This window comes from Panthera tigris, chromosome C2, assembly GCF_018350195.1.
Source record: "Panthera tigris isolate Pti1 chromosome C2, P.tigris_Pti1_mat1.1, whole genome shotgun sequence".
Lineage (NCBI taxonomy): Eukaryota > Metazoa > Chordata > Mammalia > Carnivora > Felidae > Panthera > Panthera tigris.
In genome coordinates, this window is record NC_056668.1 from 147,282,028 (window position 1) to 147,300,929 (window position 18,902).

Genomic DNA, 18,902 nt, shown 5'->3' on the forward strand with positions numbered 1-18,902 from the left:
CAGGTTTGAACATACGAACCTTGAGATCATGACCTGTGCCGAAGTCAGACCCTTAACCAACTGAACCACCCAGGTGCCCCAAAGCCACTTTCTTAACACAAAAAAATATTAATACTAATGGTATCTTCTCTTTTATATTTCTATGATTTATTCTAAGGTTAGAAGATGTTTACCCACCTAAAGAAAGCAATTAGCATACCAGTGAACCGAAGCTATTTATTAGCAGATACTTGGGCTGCAAGGTTAAGAATCTTATTTGAGACCCCATCAGCAACCCTAAACTCTATATGTGATTATGTTAATGACTTCATAATGTCATGGGGTAATAACTGGGTGAAAAGATATGATATCTGGGATTTGCTTTAAAATACTGCAGGAAAAAAAAAAAAGAAAATATATACCTAAATATGTAAATAGAGAGGTGATCACTTAGCCCACTTCCCCTGCTCAAGTTTTTCTAAGAAGTCTGTAGCTCCTAGTCAAGTTGATTACTTGAGTTTTTTTCTTTTTAATGTATTTATTTTTGAAACAGAGCATTTTGAAACAGGGCAAGAGGGAGACACAGAATCTGAAGCAGGCTCCAGGCTCTGAGCTGTCAGCACAGAGCCTGACACGAGGCTCGAACCTACCAACCATGAGATCATGACCTGAGCCAAAGTCGGATGTTTAACCGACTGAGCCACCCAGGCGCCCCTTGAGTTTTGAAATCTTAAGATATATAAATGTACATATGTTAAGATATGTAAATATCTTTCCATTAAAAAGTAAAGATATGTAGATGTATCTAGAGATACATCTACATAAACCTTAAACTTGAGGTTCCACAGTAATGTCTTTTGAATTTAATTTTAAGACACAAAGACCTGATGAAATTGTGTTCTGTCATATTCATACAATGTAACTCCTAAGGATCTTTAAAATTAGATCCAACTGGATTTTGGATAATTCACATGGCTTCCCCTGACTCAAGGTCAAGTCAAGAACTTACAGTTTCATTCTACTAAGTATGCTTTGAGTCAGAAAATGTCTCCAAACTGCTATTTTTAACAGTTTCTGTAATCTTCATGCTACCAATAAGTGGGTTCAGATCAACAGGATTAACAGGAGTAACAAACTCCACAGTAATGCCCAACAGTGTTCCCAACCTAGATTCTTAATTCTGTAATTGCACTTCCTTTTCTTTTATACTGAAATTCTTGATTCCTAAAGTAATACACATCATCACTACTACATTTATTTGTATCTAACACAAAAAATGGTTTAAAATACAATATTAATAGGTTCAATAAAGCTATAGAATAAAGTCCAATATTTTTCATGCAGTTCCTTTTTTCTTAACTGTGTCCCAAAAAGTCACAACTTAAAGTTGCTCCCGTGACTTCACATGGTGGTCAACCCATATTCAAGAGCTGCACTGTCCAAAAGAGTGGCCACTAGCCATATGTGGCTATTGAGCATTTGAAGGTGACTAGTCTAGGGTGCCTCAGTGGCTTAGCCAATTAAGCATTCGACTTCAGCTCAGGTCATAATCTCGTGGTTCACAAGTTCAAGCCCAGTGTCCAGCTCTGTGCAGACGCCTCAGACTCTGGAGCCTGTTTCAGATTCAGTGTCTCCCTCTCTCTCTGCCCCTCCCCGCTCATGCTCCCTCCCTCTCTCTCTCTCTCTCTCTCTCTCTCAAAAATAAATAAACATTGAAATGTGACTAGTCTACACTGAGAAGTTTTACAGCATAAAGCACATAACAGGTTTCAAATACTTGGTACATATAAAAGAATGTAAATATCAACAATTTAATGTTAATTATAATTTAATAATGATTATTATCTTGATAATATTTTCACTACTTTGGATTAAATTAAATATATTGGGTTTTTTAAATTTTTTAAATTTTTTTTATGTTTATTTATTTTTGAAAGACACAGAGACACAGAGTGTGAGCAGGAAACAGGCAGAGAGACAGGGAGACACAGAATCTGAAGCAGGCTCCAGGCTCTGAACTGTCAGCACAGAGCCCAATGCGGGGCTCAAACTCATGAGCCGTGAGATCATGACCTGAGCTAAAGTCAGCCACCCAACTGACTGAGCCACCCAGGCGCCCCTAAATTAAATATATTGTTAAAATTAATTTTACCTGTTTCTCTCTTTTCATTAATGTGACCATAGAAAATTTTAAATTACATTTGAGGCCTACCATCTATTTCTACTGCACAGCACTGGTCTAGAGTCAGTCATACATGTTGTGTGTGTGGCAATGGAATTTCTTAATCTGATGGACAGATTGGGGAGGGTTTTTTTTTTTTTTTTCCAATTTGAAAGAACTGGATATCTAACATCTTAAAAGATGGAGACTTTCTGCTATTCTGGGTGCTGATGCTACTCAAGGAAAAGGGAGAATCACTCTCTTATTCCAGAAATCTCAGTCTCCAAAATTTTGTTAGAGTTCATTTCACTACCATTAAACCATACAATGATTTAATAACAATTCTAAATATAAAATTCATAGATATGACTTCCAGCTGAATAAAACTCATTCTGACTCATTTTGTATAGTTTCTAGTAATATTAGAACAGATGTATTTTCACATGTTCAATGGATTTTGAATTTATCAAAACCTTGACCTACTAGGGTACCGTCACTTACCAGTAATTGCATTTTCAGCATCAAGGCCAATGAAAGGACATTCGGGAGATAGCAATCACAGTATTTTGAGCAGGGACAGTTTAATATAAAGAATTATTAACTACTTAAAGGGAGCTAACTACTATAAGGGAATAAAAGAGAACTCTAAAGAATACCCTAAGGCAGAGGGAGGGTAACCAAAAGAACCTACTTGGACAGGGTGGGGAGGGGGGAAGCAGGGACGGGTGGAGCCTCTCCCTAAGGCTGGGACACTGACCTCACTGGAGAGGGTGTGACTGCAGTCACAAGTCATCAGATGACACAGTAGTACACTAGATCGCCCTAGCCAGAGCTGGTACACAGTAGCTGAGGCAGGAAACTGTGGGCATTGGCTGGCAAGCAGGACTCCCCCACAGCTGGGGTACTAGTAAGCAGAAGCCAGAAGGAAGAAACCACTTGCTTATGTAGATGAAATTGGCCTTCCAGCACTCTCTACTGATAAAGCTCAACATTGAGCTGTAAGGAAGAAATGTTCTAGTATCCCAAGCAAAGCAATGAAGGATAGATCTGAAATAAGGAGGTATTAAGTGATAACTGGCACACCTCCTCTAAACGTAGGAGGGCTTGTTCTTTTGCTATCAGGGGCTTTGTGCAAGTATATAAAAGACTTTCCAGAAAAGAATTTTTAGAAATATCCTTAATGAGATGTTATAACTTCTAGGTGGCAATTAAGGATTTAGGCTTTTACTTTTTAAGCCTCCTTTTCTCACAGATCTCTGACCCAATCTGGTCATGATGAGAGTTTCCTTTTTTTTTTTTTTCCTTAAACATTTCAAGATATTATGGTTCCAGGATCAATCTTGGAAGTTTTGGGTCATCTTTTGTACACTAATCCCTAATTATACATATGAGGAACCAAAGTCTTTGAAATTAATGGATTTGGGGGCACCTGGGTGGCTCAGTAGATTGAGTGTCCAACTTTGGTTCAGGTCATGATCTCATGGTTCATTAGTTCAAGCCCTGAATCAGGCTCTGCACTGGCAGTGCACAGCCAGCTTGGATTCTCTCTCTCTTCTCTCTCTGCCCCTCCTCCACTCGTGCTTTCTATCTCTCAAAATACATAAAACTTTTTTTTAATGTTTATTTATTTTTGAGAGAGAGACAGAGAGAGACAGAGTGTGAGCTGGGGAAGGGGCAAAGAGAGGGAGACACAGAATCCGAAGGAGGCTCCAGGCTCTGAGCTGTCAGAACAAAGCCTGACACGGGGCTCAAACTGCCAGACTGGGAGGTCATCACCTAAGCCAAAGTCAGACACTCAACCAACTGAGCCACCCAGGCACCCCTCAAAATATATAAACTTAAAAAAAAATTAAAGTAACTGATTTGGGGGAAGTTGGAGTTGCCTTCCTGACCCAGACAGGAGCATCTACAGAACACTTACCTATCTAGCCTGAGGAGAAATAGGTACACTTGATTTTGAGGAGTCTGAGGAGTCTGAGACCTGAAAGGTACAACAGAGGCCAGACAGATAGTCAAACAGATACACAGCCAGCTTTAGTTTATGATGCTTACCTGAAACAACAAAGCCTTTCTGAAAAGCCCAGGGTAGGAGTTTAGATACAGCCTCTCCAGGAGTGGAGGGCTCCCACAGGCCCAGAAGAGAACACAAAAGTAAGAAATTAAGGGGTCTCATTAGCAGGCACTTGCTTCGTCCTGCATTACACTTCTGCTCCTCTTGGAGTCTGTGTTGTTCTATACTTCATTGACTAGGCCAAATTTTGGGAGAAGGGGGTACAGAAAAGATTTAAAAGCAAGATGTTTTCGCTTATAGGGACTGTACTGCAAAAGGAAGGAGGGGAGTGCTCATCAGCAGGAGAGATGAGGACTTCCAATTCTTTACATAGGCAAATTGCACACTCCCTTTGATACTGGATTCAACCTAAGGACCCTCCAAGGTTTTTTTGTGCTCACTGGAGGAAGAGAGGCCTTGGGACATTCAGGCAGGAAAGACGACATTCATCAGGGGAGAGAAATATGGATCTTGTTGTAAGATAACAAACTTTTAGAAGTTTAATACAGAGAACAAACAGGTGGTTGCCAGAGGGAGGTGGGGGGGGTTGGTGAAATAGGTGAAGGGGGGTTAACAGTACACTTAATGTGATGAGCACCGAGAAATGTATAGGATTGTTGAATCATTATATTGTACATCTGAAACTAATGTAACACGGTATGTTAGTTATACTTAATAAAAAAATTATTTTAAAAAAGCTACTTAAAAGGGGGGATCCTGAAAACAAAAATTTGAAAAGAAATCCCAAAAGAAAAATATTAGAGATTGATGAAAGCATCACAGAGTTCATTAGTTCAGAGTTTACACTTTAGAAATTGTAACCTGAAACTGGATTTTTCTCTTGAGGATAGGGTCATGGAAGGTGAGACTCTGCTCCCAAACTCCTCCTTAGTCTCTATATGTTCCATGGGGCACTTCACAGTTGAGGGATAACCTCCTCAAGTTTCTGCCATGTCTTGTGTCCTTTTTGCCTCTCAGTTGGAACAATGGGGAAAAGACTCAAAGAGGAAAGCTGCATGGTGGAGGACAGAGCGCAAGAGGCTGGTAGTCAAGAGGCGGTCCACTCTCAGCTCTGAAAACAATGTGCTATAGGAATTAGGGCAAATCTCTTCTCCAATCTGGGTCTCAGGAGCCCTATCTATAAAATTAGAGCTGCTCCAGCTCCAGAACCTTATCAGAAAAATCGAAGAGCTGACAGAGCAAGGATTTGGGGAAAAGGTGAAAAGAATGAGCAGCAGAAGCAAAAGCCCTTGACCTAGTCTCCAGTATTAGCCAGAAGTCAACTGGGGAAGGTGACTCACTCTGGCTCACCTAGAATTGCCCATAATTCCTGGTCCACCACACCCATTTTCCCTCCTTACCTCCTTGGGAAGAGAATTTCTGATAAGTCATAGGTGGACTGCCTTAGTCATCAATTCAGTAGGGGTGATTGCCTGGAGCACAGTCATGTGGATGATTTATTTGCTTCTAGTGAACTAATCTTGTTTGAAAGTTGTAAGAGTCCAGACACACCTAGGTGGACACAGGGGTAGCAGTTTTCCTGTCCCTTGCCTCTACCAAAGCCCAGGTGTGCAACTTTCTGGGTACTTTGCATTGATCAAATCATGTATCTTACACATTCCAACCTCGATGGCCATTTTGCTGACCTTATCTCTTCTTTTTCACCCTGCTCACATCTGTTACCCACCAGGAGACCTGCTCTGTCCCTTCTCTAATTCTCCAACATCAGATGGCTTAGTGTTCCCCTCTCCCTCGGTGGCTGTAAATCAACATGACCATGATGATGGTGATAAAGACACCACGCATTTTGTCTACTATTATATACAACCGTGGGCCAGCCCTTGTATTATCCCCTTGTTTTATTTAACTGGCACCACCACAATTGCAGGTATTGTACTTCATATTATAATTTTATTTCCTATTATAAATCTATTTTGAGAAGTTACTAGAGAAGGGTTTTACATTCTGGCTTGAAAACCTTCTTTATCACACTGCATTCCTGATGAGAAATATCTGATTGCTCCAAAATTATCAGCCTTTATCCTGAATTAGAATAAAATGTCTAACTGGTATATGGAATGAATTCACCTCTCTAAATCTCATACCCTCAGACCTTCCCAGAACATTCACATACACATGGGCTCTGGAAGGATAACTGTCCGCAATAAAATAATTCATTTTGGTCCCCCCAGAAGTGACCCTCTCAGGATGAATTTGATCAGATATTCCTTAGCTAACGTCAGCATGTGAGTATCCATTGACTTACCTCACTGGAATTCAACCTTTTGACTAGAGCTATTTTCCTTTCCTTGCTGACTTTACACACATTTTTTTCAGGCCTGTAGTTTCTTTCAAGGCAAAGATTGAAAGATGCATACATCTAGGCTAAAAAGCAATCTGATTTTCTCTCACTGCCCAAAGTTGGCAAACAACATCATCAAATCCTAAGTGGAGAGTGTTGGGGCTTCTCCCTGTGGGTGAGAGTGTCCAAGTGGAGGCTAGATAACCAGCTGCCAGAGGATTCTACAGTGACTAACAGCTGGAAATCAGGATTCCAACCTTGAAACTCTCTATGGACTCTTTCCCAGGTATGGAGAGAGACAAAGCAGACAAGCCCAAACTCCTAAGGCCCTTGTCTTGGCACCTGGTCAGATCCTGTGATCACGGTTTCTCATGTAGATAAACTGTCATCTTAACTAAGCTACAAGTTCCCCAGAGGCAGAGTATACTGTGTTTCTTCTGCTCTAGTCTCTACAGTACGCGGCCTAGAGCTCAACATTTAAGGGGGGTTCAATAGCCACCAAATTCTTTTATCCTTTCAATAAGAATGTTTTGAAGTTACCATGAGAAGTAAGTTTTCAGGGTGGGGCCAAGATGGTGGAAGAGCACGGAAGTTTTTTCTGTGTCTCACGTCCATGAAATACAGCCAGATCAACACTAAACCATCCTGCACACCTAGAAAACTGATCTGAGGATTAACACAACAATCTGCACAACCTGAAATATAGAACTCAGCAGGTACACAGTGCAGAGAGGTGAACCAGGGGAGAGAGAAGCCTTGGAGGGCAGGGAGCTGTTTTTGCTTGCAAAGAGAGGACAGAGGTGGGGGAGAGTATGGAAAAAGCACCCCCCCCCCAAAAGCACCTGGAAAGAAAGTGGAAAAGTGGAAACAGCTACAGGAACTGAACAAAAAAGGGAGAAAGAAGAAAGGAGAGGGTTTAAATTCCATTAAGACTCTATAAACAGGGGGAGCACAGAGTCTGAAACTCCACAGCTAGATACCTGGTAGTGCTCTGATGGCAAGGGCAAATCCTCAAGAGCAGAGAGTAAGGTCCGGGGGTCCTTGAGAGAGGTGGTTCCCCTGCTGGGAGGACATTTGGTAGAGGCTGTGCAGCCTCCCCACAGCCAAAGGTCCCAGCAGACCCCAGAGAACAACCACATTCACTGGTACTGGAACAAGGACATTAAGGGGGAAGCCTGGTGCCAGATGTATGTTGTGACTTACCATAATCCCTGAAATGCTGCTGCAACACAACCGCGTGAACTTTTTCTGGGGCGGGCTTGCATCAGACCTCAGTCTCTGTGCATCGGCAACAGCAAGGTCCAGCGAACGTTCCTGGGTGTGGCCAGCACTCAGCCATTGCTCGGTGAGACCCTCCATCAGAAGGTCTAAGTGGGTCAAAGCCACAGTCCCTCAGAAGTGAGAGGTTGGGAAACACCACCGCATCTAAGATAAGACCCAGGAGGGAGGTGCTGCCTCACAACCTGACGGCTTGGTCACAGACAGTATAAAAGAAGCAAGAGGACAGAAACCGGAGACAAAGGATGGGTGCAAGATTGCTGATCAGGGAGAACAGAGTTCCAATACTAGAGACTGGATAGCTGGATTACGCCATTTTCACCCCTCTCACGCACGCGCATACACACCTACAAGCGCCACAACAATCTACCCCAGTAAGCTAAGGAGCGCCATCTCGTGGAGAACAGAGCCATTACACTAAGCCCCACCCAAGTGGACCAACCTCACACTTCAGGAACACCACAAGTCTCTCCACCTCCTTAGTTTACGAAATATAAAATGCTTCGGAGTTTGACTTCTAGGGGAAAATGATGTAATTTCACTTGTATTTCAGTCTGTTTGCAGGTCCATCTATTCAATTTTTTTTCTTTTTCTTGAATACAGAAAGAGAAAAAATTTATTTTTATTTTCAATTTTTATTAAAAATATTTTTATTTAATTTTTTTCTACTATATTTTTTACTTTTTTGTAAATTTTTCAAATTCTATTTTACTTCTATCATTTCATTCTATTTCACTGCATTCATTTTTTTCTAATTTTCAACGTTTTCGTTTTTTTTCCTTTCCCCTTTTTTCTTTAATCTATTAAGCTCCTTTCAACAACCAGACCAAAATGCACCTATGATCTAGCATAATTTATTTGATATGTTTTGATTTGTGTTGTTTTTAATTTTATAATTTTATTTTTTTTTTAGCTTGTTAGTTCCTTTTCTTCCTTCAAAATGATGAAACAAAGGAATTCACCCCAAAAGAAAGAGCAGGAAGAAATGACAGCCAGGGACTTAATCAACACAGATACAAGCAAGATGTCTGAACCAGAATTTAGAATCATGATAATAAGAATACTAGCTGGGGCTGAAAATAGATTAGAATCCCTTTATGCAGAGATAAAAGAAGTAAAACTAGTCAAGATGAAATAAAAAATGATATAACTGAGCTGCAATCTTGAATGGATGTCACGGTGGCAAGAATGGATGAGGCAGACCAGCGAATCAGCAATATAGAGGACAAACTTATGGAGAATAGGACAGAAAAAAGAGGAAGACTAAGGCAAAAGAGCACAATTTAAGAATTAGAGAAATCAGCGACTCATTAAAAAGAACAACATCATGGGGCGCCTGGGTGGTTCAGTCGGTTAAGCGTCCGACTTCAGCCCGGGTCACGATCTCGCAGTCCGTGAGTTCGAGCCCCGCGTCGGGCTCTGGGCTGATGGCTCAGAGCCTGGAGCCTGCTTCCAATTCTGTGTCTCCCTCTCTCTCTGCCCCTCCCCCGTTCATGCTCTGTCTCTCTCTGTCTCAAAAATAAATAAATGTTAAAAAAAAAATTTTTTTTAAAAAAAGAACAACATCAGAATCATAGGGGTCCCAGAAGATGAAGAGAGAGAGAAAGGGGTAGAAGAGTTATGCGAGCAAATCATAGTAGAAAACTTCCCTAACCTGGGGAAAGACACAGACATCAAACTCCAGGAAGCACAGAAGACTCCCATTAGATTCAACAAAAACTGACCATCAACAAGGCATATCATAGTCAAATTCACAAAATACTCAGGCAAGGAAAGAATCAAGAAAGCAGCAAGAGAAAAAAAGTCCTTACCTACAATGCAAGACAGATAAGGTTTGCAGCAGACCTATCCACAGAAACTTGGCAGGCCAGAAAGGAGTGGCAGGATATATTCAATGTACTGAATCGGAAAAAATATGCAGCCAAGAATTCTTGATCCAGCAAGGCTGTCAATTCAAAATAGGAGAGATTAAAAATTTCCCAGACAAAAAAATTAAAGGAGTTTGTGACCACTAAACCAACCCTGCAAGAAATTTTAAGGGGGACTCTCTGAGGGAAGAAAAGACAAAAACAAACAAACAAACAAACAACCCAAAAGCAACAAGGACGAGGAAGGACCAAAGAACACCACCAGAAACTCCAACTCTACAAGCAACATAATGGCAATAAATTCATATCCTTCAGTACTCACTCTACACATCAATAGACTAAATGCTCCAATCAAAAAACATAGGGCAACAGAATGGATAAGAAAACAAGATCCATCTATATGCTGTTTACAAGAGACCCACTTAACACCTAAAGACACCTTCAGATTGAAAGTAAGGGGATGGAGAACCATCTATCATGCTAATGGTGGACAAAAGAAAGCCGGAGTAGCCACACTTATATCAGACAATCTAGACTTTAAAATAAAGACTGTAACAAGAGATGAAGGCTATTATATCATAATTAAGGGGTCTATCCACCAAGGAGACCTAACAATTGTAAACATTTATGTTCCAAATGTGCAAATACCCAAATATATAAATCAATTAATCACAAACATAAAGAAACTCATTGATAATAATACCATCATTGTAGGGGACTTCAACACCCCACTTACAGAAATGGACAGATCATCCAAACAGAAAATCAATAAGGAAACAATGGCTTTGAATGACACACTGGACCAAATGGACTTAACAGATATAATTCAGAACATTTCATCCTAAAGCAGTGGAATACACATTCTTCTCCAGTGCACATGGAATGTTCTCCAGAATACATCATATACTGGGACAAAAATCAGCCCTCAACAAGTACAAAAAGATCAAGATCATACCGTGCATATTTCCAGACCACAAGGCTATGAAACTCAAAATCAACCACAAGAAAAAATTTGGAAAGATAACAAATACTTGGAGACTAAAGAACATCCTACTAAAGAATGAATGGGCTAACCAAGAGTTAAAGAGGAAGTTAAAAAACACATGGAAGCCAATAAAAATGATAACGCCACAGCCCCAAACTTCTGGGATGCAGCAAAGGCAGTCATAAGAGGGAAATATATAGCAATCCAGGCCTTCCTAAAGAAGGAAGAAAGGTCTCAGATACACAACCTAACCTTATGCGTTAAAGAGCTGGAAAAAGAACAGCAAATAAGATCCAAAACCAGCAGAAGACAGAAAATAATAAAGATCAGAGCAGAAATCGTGCTACTGAAACAAAAAAAAAAAGTAGAACAGATCAATGAAACCAGAAGCTGGTTCTTCGAAAGAATTAACAAAATTGATAAACCACTAGTCAGTTTGATCAAAAAGAAAAAGGAAGGGACCCAAACAAATAAAATCAAGAATGAAAGAGGAGAGATCACAACCAACACAGCAGAAATACAAACAATAATAAGAGAATATTATGAGCAATTATACACCAATAGAATAGGTAATCTGGAAGAAATGGACAAATTCCTAGAAACATATGAACAACCAAAACTGAAACGGGAAGAAATAGAAAATTTGAACAGACCCATAACCAGTAAAGAAATTGAATTAGTAATCAAAAATCTCCCAAAAAACAAGAGTGCATGGCCAGATGACTTTCCAGGGGAATTCTACCAAACATTTAAAGAAGAGTTAACATGTATTCTCTTGAAGCTGTTCCAAAAAATAAAAATGGAAGGAGAACTTTCAAACTCTTTCTATGAAGCCAGCATTACCTTGATTCCAAAACCAGACAAAGACCCCACTAAAAAGGAGAACTATAGACAAATTTCCCTAAGGAACATGGATGCAAAAATCCTCAACAAGATGTTAGCCAACTGGATCCAACAATACATTAAAAAAATTATTCACCACGCCAAGTGGGATTTATACCTGGGATGCAGAGCTGGTTCAATACCTGCAAATCAATCAGTGTGATACATCACATTAATAAAAGGAAGGACAAGAACCTGAGAGGACATGATCCTCTCAATAGATGCAGAGAAAGTATTTGACAAAATACAGCATCCTTTCTTGATAAAAACCCTCAAGAAAGTAGGGATAGAAGGTTCATACCTCGAGATCATAAAAGCCATATATGAAAGACCCAACGCTAATCTCATCCTCAATGGGGAAAAGCTGAGAGCTTTCCCCCTGAGGTCAGAAACAAGACAGAGATGTCCACTCTCACTACCGTTATTCAACATAGTATTGGAAGTCTTAGCCTCAGCAATCAGACAACACAAAGAAATAAAAGGCATCCAAATCGGCCAGGAGGAGGTCAAGCTTTCACTCTTCTCAGATGACATGATACTCTATATGGAAAACCCAAAAGATTCCACCAAAAAAACCTGCTAGAACTGATCCATGAATTCAGCAAAGTTGCAGGATATAAAATCAATGCACACAAATCAGTTGCATTCCTATACACCAATAATGAAGCAACAGAAAGAGAAATCAAGGAATCAATCCCATTTATAATTGCACAAAAACCATAAAATACCTAGGAATAAATCTAACCAAAGAGGTGAAAAATCTATACACTGACAACTATAGAAAGCTTATGAAAGAAATTGAAGAACACACACACACACACACACACACACACACACACACACACACACACAAATGGAAAAAGATTCCATGCTCCTGGATAGGAAGAACAAATATTGTTAAAATGTTGATACTACCCAAAGCAATCTACATATTCAATGCAATCCCTATCAAAATAACACCAGCATTCTTCACAGAGCTAGAACAAACAATCCTGAAATTCGTATGGAACCAGAAAAGACCCCAAATAGCCAAAGCAATCTTGAAAAAGAAAACCAAAGCTGGAGGCATCAAGATCCCGAACTTCAAGCTGTATTACAAAGCTGCAATCATCAAGACAGTATGGTACTGGCACAAAAACACTCAGATCTGTTGCAGGGAGTATGGCCAGAGTCGCAAAAGATGAGTCCACAAACAAAGTGCAGTTAAGTGAAGGTCCTCATACTTGAGTGGGAATGAGGCCCCAACTCCAGAATGAAGCTTCTTTTTATTAGGATAATTGCTAAAGACTATGTGCATAAAATCAGCTAAGCAAGTGTGTTAATCAATCTAATGGTTTAGCTTTTCAAGGTTGAATTTCAAGTTAATTGGGTTCTATAACACTAGGAAGGGTCAGGTGTGAAGGAGGATCTGGCTCTGGACAATGTTAATGGGTCTAGGTGTTCCTTAGGAGCCACAGCCACGTTCAGCTGTGTAAACATGTCCTAAGGCCTTGCATCTTCTCCAGCCCTTCCAATTTGAAGTCTTTTCCTTTGATGCTTCTCTCCTGTATCTCCCACACAGATCAGTGGAGCAGCATAGAGAACCCAGAAATGGACCCACAAACGTATGGCTAACTAATCTTTGACAAAGCAGGAAAGAATATCCAATGGAATAAAGACAGTTTCTTCAGCAAGTGGTGCTGGGAAAACTGGACAGTGACATGCAGAAAAATATAATTGGACCACTTTCTTACACCATACATAAAAATAAACTCAAAATGGATGAAAGCCCCAAATGTAAGACAGGAAGCCATCAAAATACTCGAGAAGAGAGCAGGCAAAAACCTCTTTGACCTTGGCCACAGCAACTTCTTACTAAACACGTCTCCAGAGGCAAGGGAAACAAAAGCAAAAATGAACTATTGGGACCTCATCAAAATAAAACTTCTGCACAGCCAAGGAAACAATCAGCAAAACTAAAAGGCAACGGACGGAATGGGAGAAGATACTTGCAACAGACGTATCAGTTAAAGGGTTAGTATCCAAAATCTATAAGGAACTTATCAAACTCAACACCCCAAAACAAATAATCCAGTGAAGAAATGGGTAAGTATCTCCAAGGAAGACAGCCAGATGGCCAACCAGCACATGAAAAAAGTCTCAACATAACTCATCATCAGGGAAATACAAGTTAAAACCACAATGAGATATCACCTCACACCTGTCAGAATGGCTAAAATTAACAACTCAGACAACAACAGATGTTGGTGAGGATGCAGAGAAAGAGGATCTCTTTTGTACTGCTGGTGGGAATGCTAGCTAGTGCAGCCACTCTGGGAAACAGTATGGAGGTTCCTCAAAAAATTAAAAATAGAACTATCCTACGACTTAGCAATTGCACTACTAAGTATTTACCCAAGGAATACAGGTATGCTGTTTCAGAGGGGCACCCGCACCCCAATGTTTATAGCAGCACTATCAACAATAGCCAAAGTATGGAAAGAGCCCAATGTCTATCGATGGATGAGTGGATAAAGAAGATGTGGTATATATATATACGATGGAGTATACTCAGCAATCAAAAAGAATGAAATCTTGCTATTTGCAACTATGTGGCTGGAATTAGGGGGTATTATGTTAAACGAAATTAGTCAGTCAGAGAAAGACAAATATATGACTTCACTCAGATGAGGGCTTTAAGATACAAAACACATGAACGTAAGTGATGGGAAGCAAAAATAATATTAAAACAGGGAAAGGGCAAAACATAAGAGACTCTTAAATGTGGAGAACAAACAGAGGGTTACTGGAGGGGTTGTGAGAGGGGGGATGGGTTAAATGGCTAAGGGGCATTAAGGAATCTACTCCTGAAATCAATGTTGCACTATATGCTAACTAACTTGGATGTAAATTTTAAAAAATCAAGAAAAAAAAAAAAAGAAAAACATCAATCAACTACTGATACCACCTGGTGCTAACCAGGTGATGGATTTTCCTCCCCTGGAAGAGATGAAAAGTTATTTTCAAAGACTTTTTTTCAAGGATATTTTTATGATTTATTGCTTCCGTTTTTTTAGAAGAAAAAAATTTAATTCTTGAAAAAAAAAAAGTTAAGTTTTCAGGGATGTGGAGATAAGAGTTAAGACATGGTCCCTGCACAAAAGAAACCCGTAACATCCGAGTACAGAAAGACTGACTTTTGATGGAATTTATAATACCGTTATGGTGTTGGTCTATCCATATACCACAGTTATGAGTGATGGAAGTTCAAACAAGGAAACTGTATGTTTTAAGTGGTGACCGACTTAAGAAGGCCTGACCGACAAGATCCTTTGGACCTGGAACTCAAAGGATGACCAGTGTTTTATCAGGTGAAAAGTGAGTAACTAGAAACTCAGATAAGTAGAACACTCCACTCAATGACAACAGAATTCACATTCTTCTCAAGTGCACATGGAACATTCTAACATGGACAGACCATGTTAGGCCATACAACAAGCCTCAAGAAATTGAAAAGAAACAAGGTATAGTCCCATCGAGAAACAACTATTAGCTGTCTATCTTGCACTGCACACAGGGAAGGACTGACTGCTGAACTGCCTGTGGTGATACAAATCTCTCTGCCAATAGGAGGATGGATTTAGGACACGTTCCACAAACCTAAGAGTGCCTGTGCCCAGGTAAGCACCTTCCAGAAAGGGCACACTTACTTACTGCAGAGGAGCACTTCAATACCAGCCTGCTGTCTCATGAACTGCACTCATTACTAGGGCTGGTCACTTATGTCAATCCAGCCCAACTTCCAGAAGTTGCTGCCATTATGTGTCCCCTCCGCTAAGTAAAGAAAAGGGTAGGCTTGCCTTCAGAGGACACAGGGTATACTGATGGCAGTTGCCAGGGAAACCTGCCGATTTGGCATTCCTCTGCCATCCAACTAGACCCAATGTACTTTGTTTTAAAGTAGGAACTAGACAAAGTAGTCACTGGGCAGAGTTGAGGGCATTATGGATTGTGTTGATGCATGAACCCATGCTCACCAATTTGGCTACTTGACAGCTGGGCAGCATGAAAAGGGTTGACAACATGGGTCCCGCAAAGGCACAAAGGAAGCTGGGCTGTGTGAAATAGAGCCTTGTGGGGAGCAGACCTATGGAAAGATAACTGGGGTGTACGCACTAAACCTGATGCAGCTGTCCAAGTATGGCACGTGTCCACTCACTCCCCACCCACACTGCCAGGCGAGCATGGAGCAGGTGCACTAGCCTGGGCAGGGCCCTTCTGCTGGAGGAAATGTGGACTCCATGTGATGCAGTAGAATAGGTCCACTGTAGACCAGGATGCAGAGGTCCCGGAAGTATTTGGGAAATAGTAAAAAGATTACATTTGCCTTTAAAATATTCCGACCCACGGCTGCTAAGGACTGTCCCCAGTGCCACCTCAGGCAAGGGCTATTGGGCCACACCCCAAGGCATACTGGACAGACTGCATGCCCTGTTTCTCACTGGCCAATAGATTACATAGGCCCTTTGTATCAGTCTGGAGGATGTTCTACTGTTCTACCAAAATATCAAATGGCCAATGCACACATGAAAAGAAACTCAACGTTATTAGCCATCAGGGAAATGCAAATCAAAACCACAATGAGATACCACTTCATATCCACTGGGATAGTTATAATAAAAAGATGGACAATAACACGTTTGTAAAGATGTGGAGAAACTGGAACCCTCATACATTGCTTCTGGAATGTAAAATGATGCAGCTACTTTAGAAAACAATTTGGCAGTTCCTTAAAAAGTTAAACATAGAGTTACCATATGATCCACCAAGGTGTATATACCCCCAAAATTGAAATCATTAGGTCTCGAGAAAAAAAAACATGATTTGTTAAATAAATAAAACTTTATTCATAACAGCCAAAAAGCAGAAACAATCCAAATGTCCATCAATTGATGAATGGCTAAACAAAAATGTGAAATATCCATGCAGCGGAGTATTATTTAGCCATCAAAAATTAATGAAACACATATACATGCTACATGTATGAACCTTGAAAACATTATGCTAAGTGAAAGAAACCAGATACAAAGGTCCATGTCACATGATTCCATTTTTATGAAATGTCCAGAACAGGCAAATCTATAGAGAAAGAAGGTAGATTGATAGTCACTGGAGGCTTCTGGGGTAGAGAGGGCAAGGGGGAGTGATAGTTAAAGGATGCCAGGGGCACCTGGGTGGCTCAGTCAGCTAAGCATTGGCTCCGGATCAGGTCATGATCTCATGGTTTGTGAGTTCGAGCCCTGCGTCGGGCTCTGTGCTGACAGCTCTGAGCCTGGAGTCTGCTTTGGACTCTGTGTCTCCCTCTCTCTACCCCTCCCTGAGCTGTGTCTCTCTCTTTCTCCCCCCTTAAAAATAAATGAATAAACATTAAAAAAAAAAAACAAACACTAAACTGTAAACTTTAAAGGGGTGAATTTTACCGTATATGAATTATATCTCAAGGTTTTAAAACTCAAATAAGACATGGAGTTAGAATAAGTGTGATATACTTAGTATAGAACAAAGTGGGACTAATCATCTTTATTTGATTGTTTGCTGCAATAATGTTAAGAAAGAAAAGCAGAGCACAAAATTCAATAGATTTCAGTAATTCCTTCTGCAAAAGTTTACGGAGCTCTTACCATCCTATGTTAAGAGCTGCTTCAGAGTGCACAGAGTGTACAAAGTTGACTGGTCCTCAGCTCCTGTCCAAGAAGTTAATGGAGAGGCTTAGAAGAGGACACGGTGGACTGATGACAGCCCAAGCAGGGTTGCTTCTGCTTGTCTACCCAAGCACAGGGCATGTCAAGCGGGCCACCAGGCTTCCAGTTCTGGTTGCTGCAGACAGGCCTTCCTGGAAAGGGAATGACTGGTGAGATGAAGGCTAACAAGCCACCCAGCAGAGAGACACTAGAATAAATTATAGAACAAAATCACAGCTCGATCTCCCAGACAAGAGAGTGGTTGTGCACCCTTCCATCTGGGGCCCCTGACTAAGGAGAGGGAAGGATTGGGCCAGATTTCTTTGGCTCCCAACCTAATCTCAGGGCAAGTTCTTCTAGGCAAGGAGGCTGGGGAGGGGATGTATTAAGGAGCCGGAAAACATGAGTCATCGTGCAATAGGTTATATCAGAGATTAAGAAAATGAGGGGAAGGCGAATAACTTTTAAAAGGTACAACCTGGGTGGGAGATGGTCCCACTTCAGCAAAGTGATGAAGGGTAGAGGCACAGTCTAGATGGTGTGAGGCTGATGGAATAATGGGGCCTAGCTTGGTACCAAGTGAAGGAGAGGGGACAGCATCACACACAGAGTGAGCATCATGGCTGACTCAGGTCATAGGAACAGCAATGTGGAAGAGACATGGCCAGGACCACAGGGAGGGGATGAGACCAAAAAGTCTGGGATATAGTGGATACAGCAGGAAGATTCTAGCTTTCCTAATGGAGCAACAGCTATTCTGGTTACCTTTTTTATCATTAGCTGCGCCTCCCCGACTCCTTTCCTCTATCAATTTGTGGGACCTGGGGACCTGTGGTTACACAGAATACAAAGCAAAATGCTGGAAATGACCCAAGACAATAAAAGTGCTGGGGAGTGGCGCCTGGGTGGCTCTTGCCGGTTAAATATCGTACTCTTGATTTCAGTTCAGGTCATGGGCTCACAGTTCATGGGTCTGAGCCCCGCACTGAGTTCTGCGCTGGCAGTTTGGAGCCTGCCTGAGGTTTTCTCTCTCCTCTCTCTCTGCAACTCCCCCTCCCTCTCTCTCTCAAAATAAGTAACTAATCTTACAAAAAAAGTGCTGGGGAGAGTGTGTTTCAAAAGAGAAAGTAGCATTAGTGTGGAGATCAGGAAAGATTTTACTCACAAAGGTAGTAGCATATGAATTTGAAAGGATGTGAAAGATTTAAAAAACTGTTTCCTGATGACAATAATACTAGTTTGAGAAAGACACAAAAACACAAAGAAAAAATGAAAATCACTAATTATTCTACTACTCAGATAAAACAACCATTAACATTTGAGGGGTATATCTTTCCTCATTTAATATTATATACATCTATATATCTATTTATATCTGTCTATAAATATCTACATCTATATGGGTATATAGATATAAAAGTACATGTGTTGTGAATATATCATATATGTACATATAATATATACACACATTTTTATATTTCAAAAAACCCTTGTGATTGATAAGGATTCTGAAAGGGAAACAGAAGAGGAGACAGAGAATAAGCATAGGGAGGGCAAAAAAATGCACTGAACGGCAAGAAAGCATTGCAGAAACAACATGAGCTAAATAGGACTGGGTTCAAATCCTGCCTCTGCCTCAATGGAAACCCATGAAAATTACTTAATTATGTTGATCCC

At 40.7% G+C, this 18,902-nt stretch overlaps 1 protein-coding gene across 15 annotated transcripts in view; it reads right to left on the reverse strand.

Annotated features, from left to right (window-relative positions):
* The window catches only part of ACKR2 (atypical chemokine receptor 2), a 59,764-nt gene that overhangs the window by 33,697 nt on the left and 7,165 nt on the right, over nucleotides 1–18,902 (reverse strand). For 6 of the 15 annotated variants that reach the window (XM_042956374.1, XM_042956373.1, XM_042956376.1 and 3 more), the window contains 2 exons: nucleotides 17,166–17,377; nucleotides 4,062–4,121 (listed from right to left, as the gene is read on the reverse strand). The gene's annotated coding sequence lies outside the window, so the exon portion shown is untranslated. The other 9 variants (XM_042956366.1, XM_042956371.1, XM_042956370.1 and 6 more) reach the window with 7 other exon arrangements.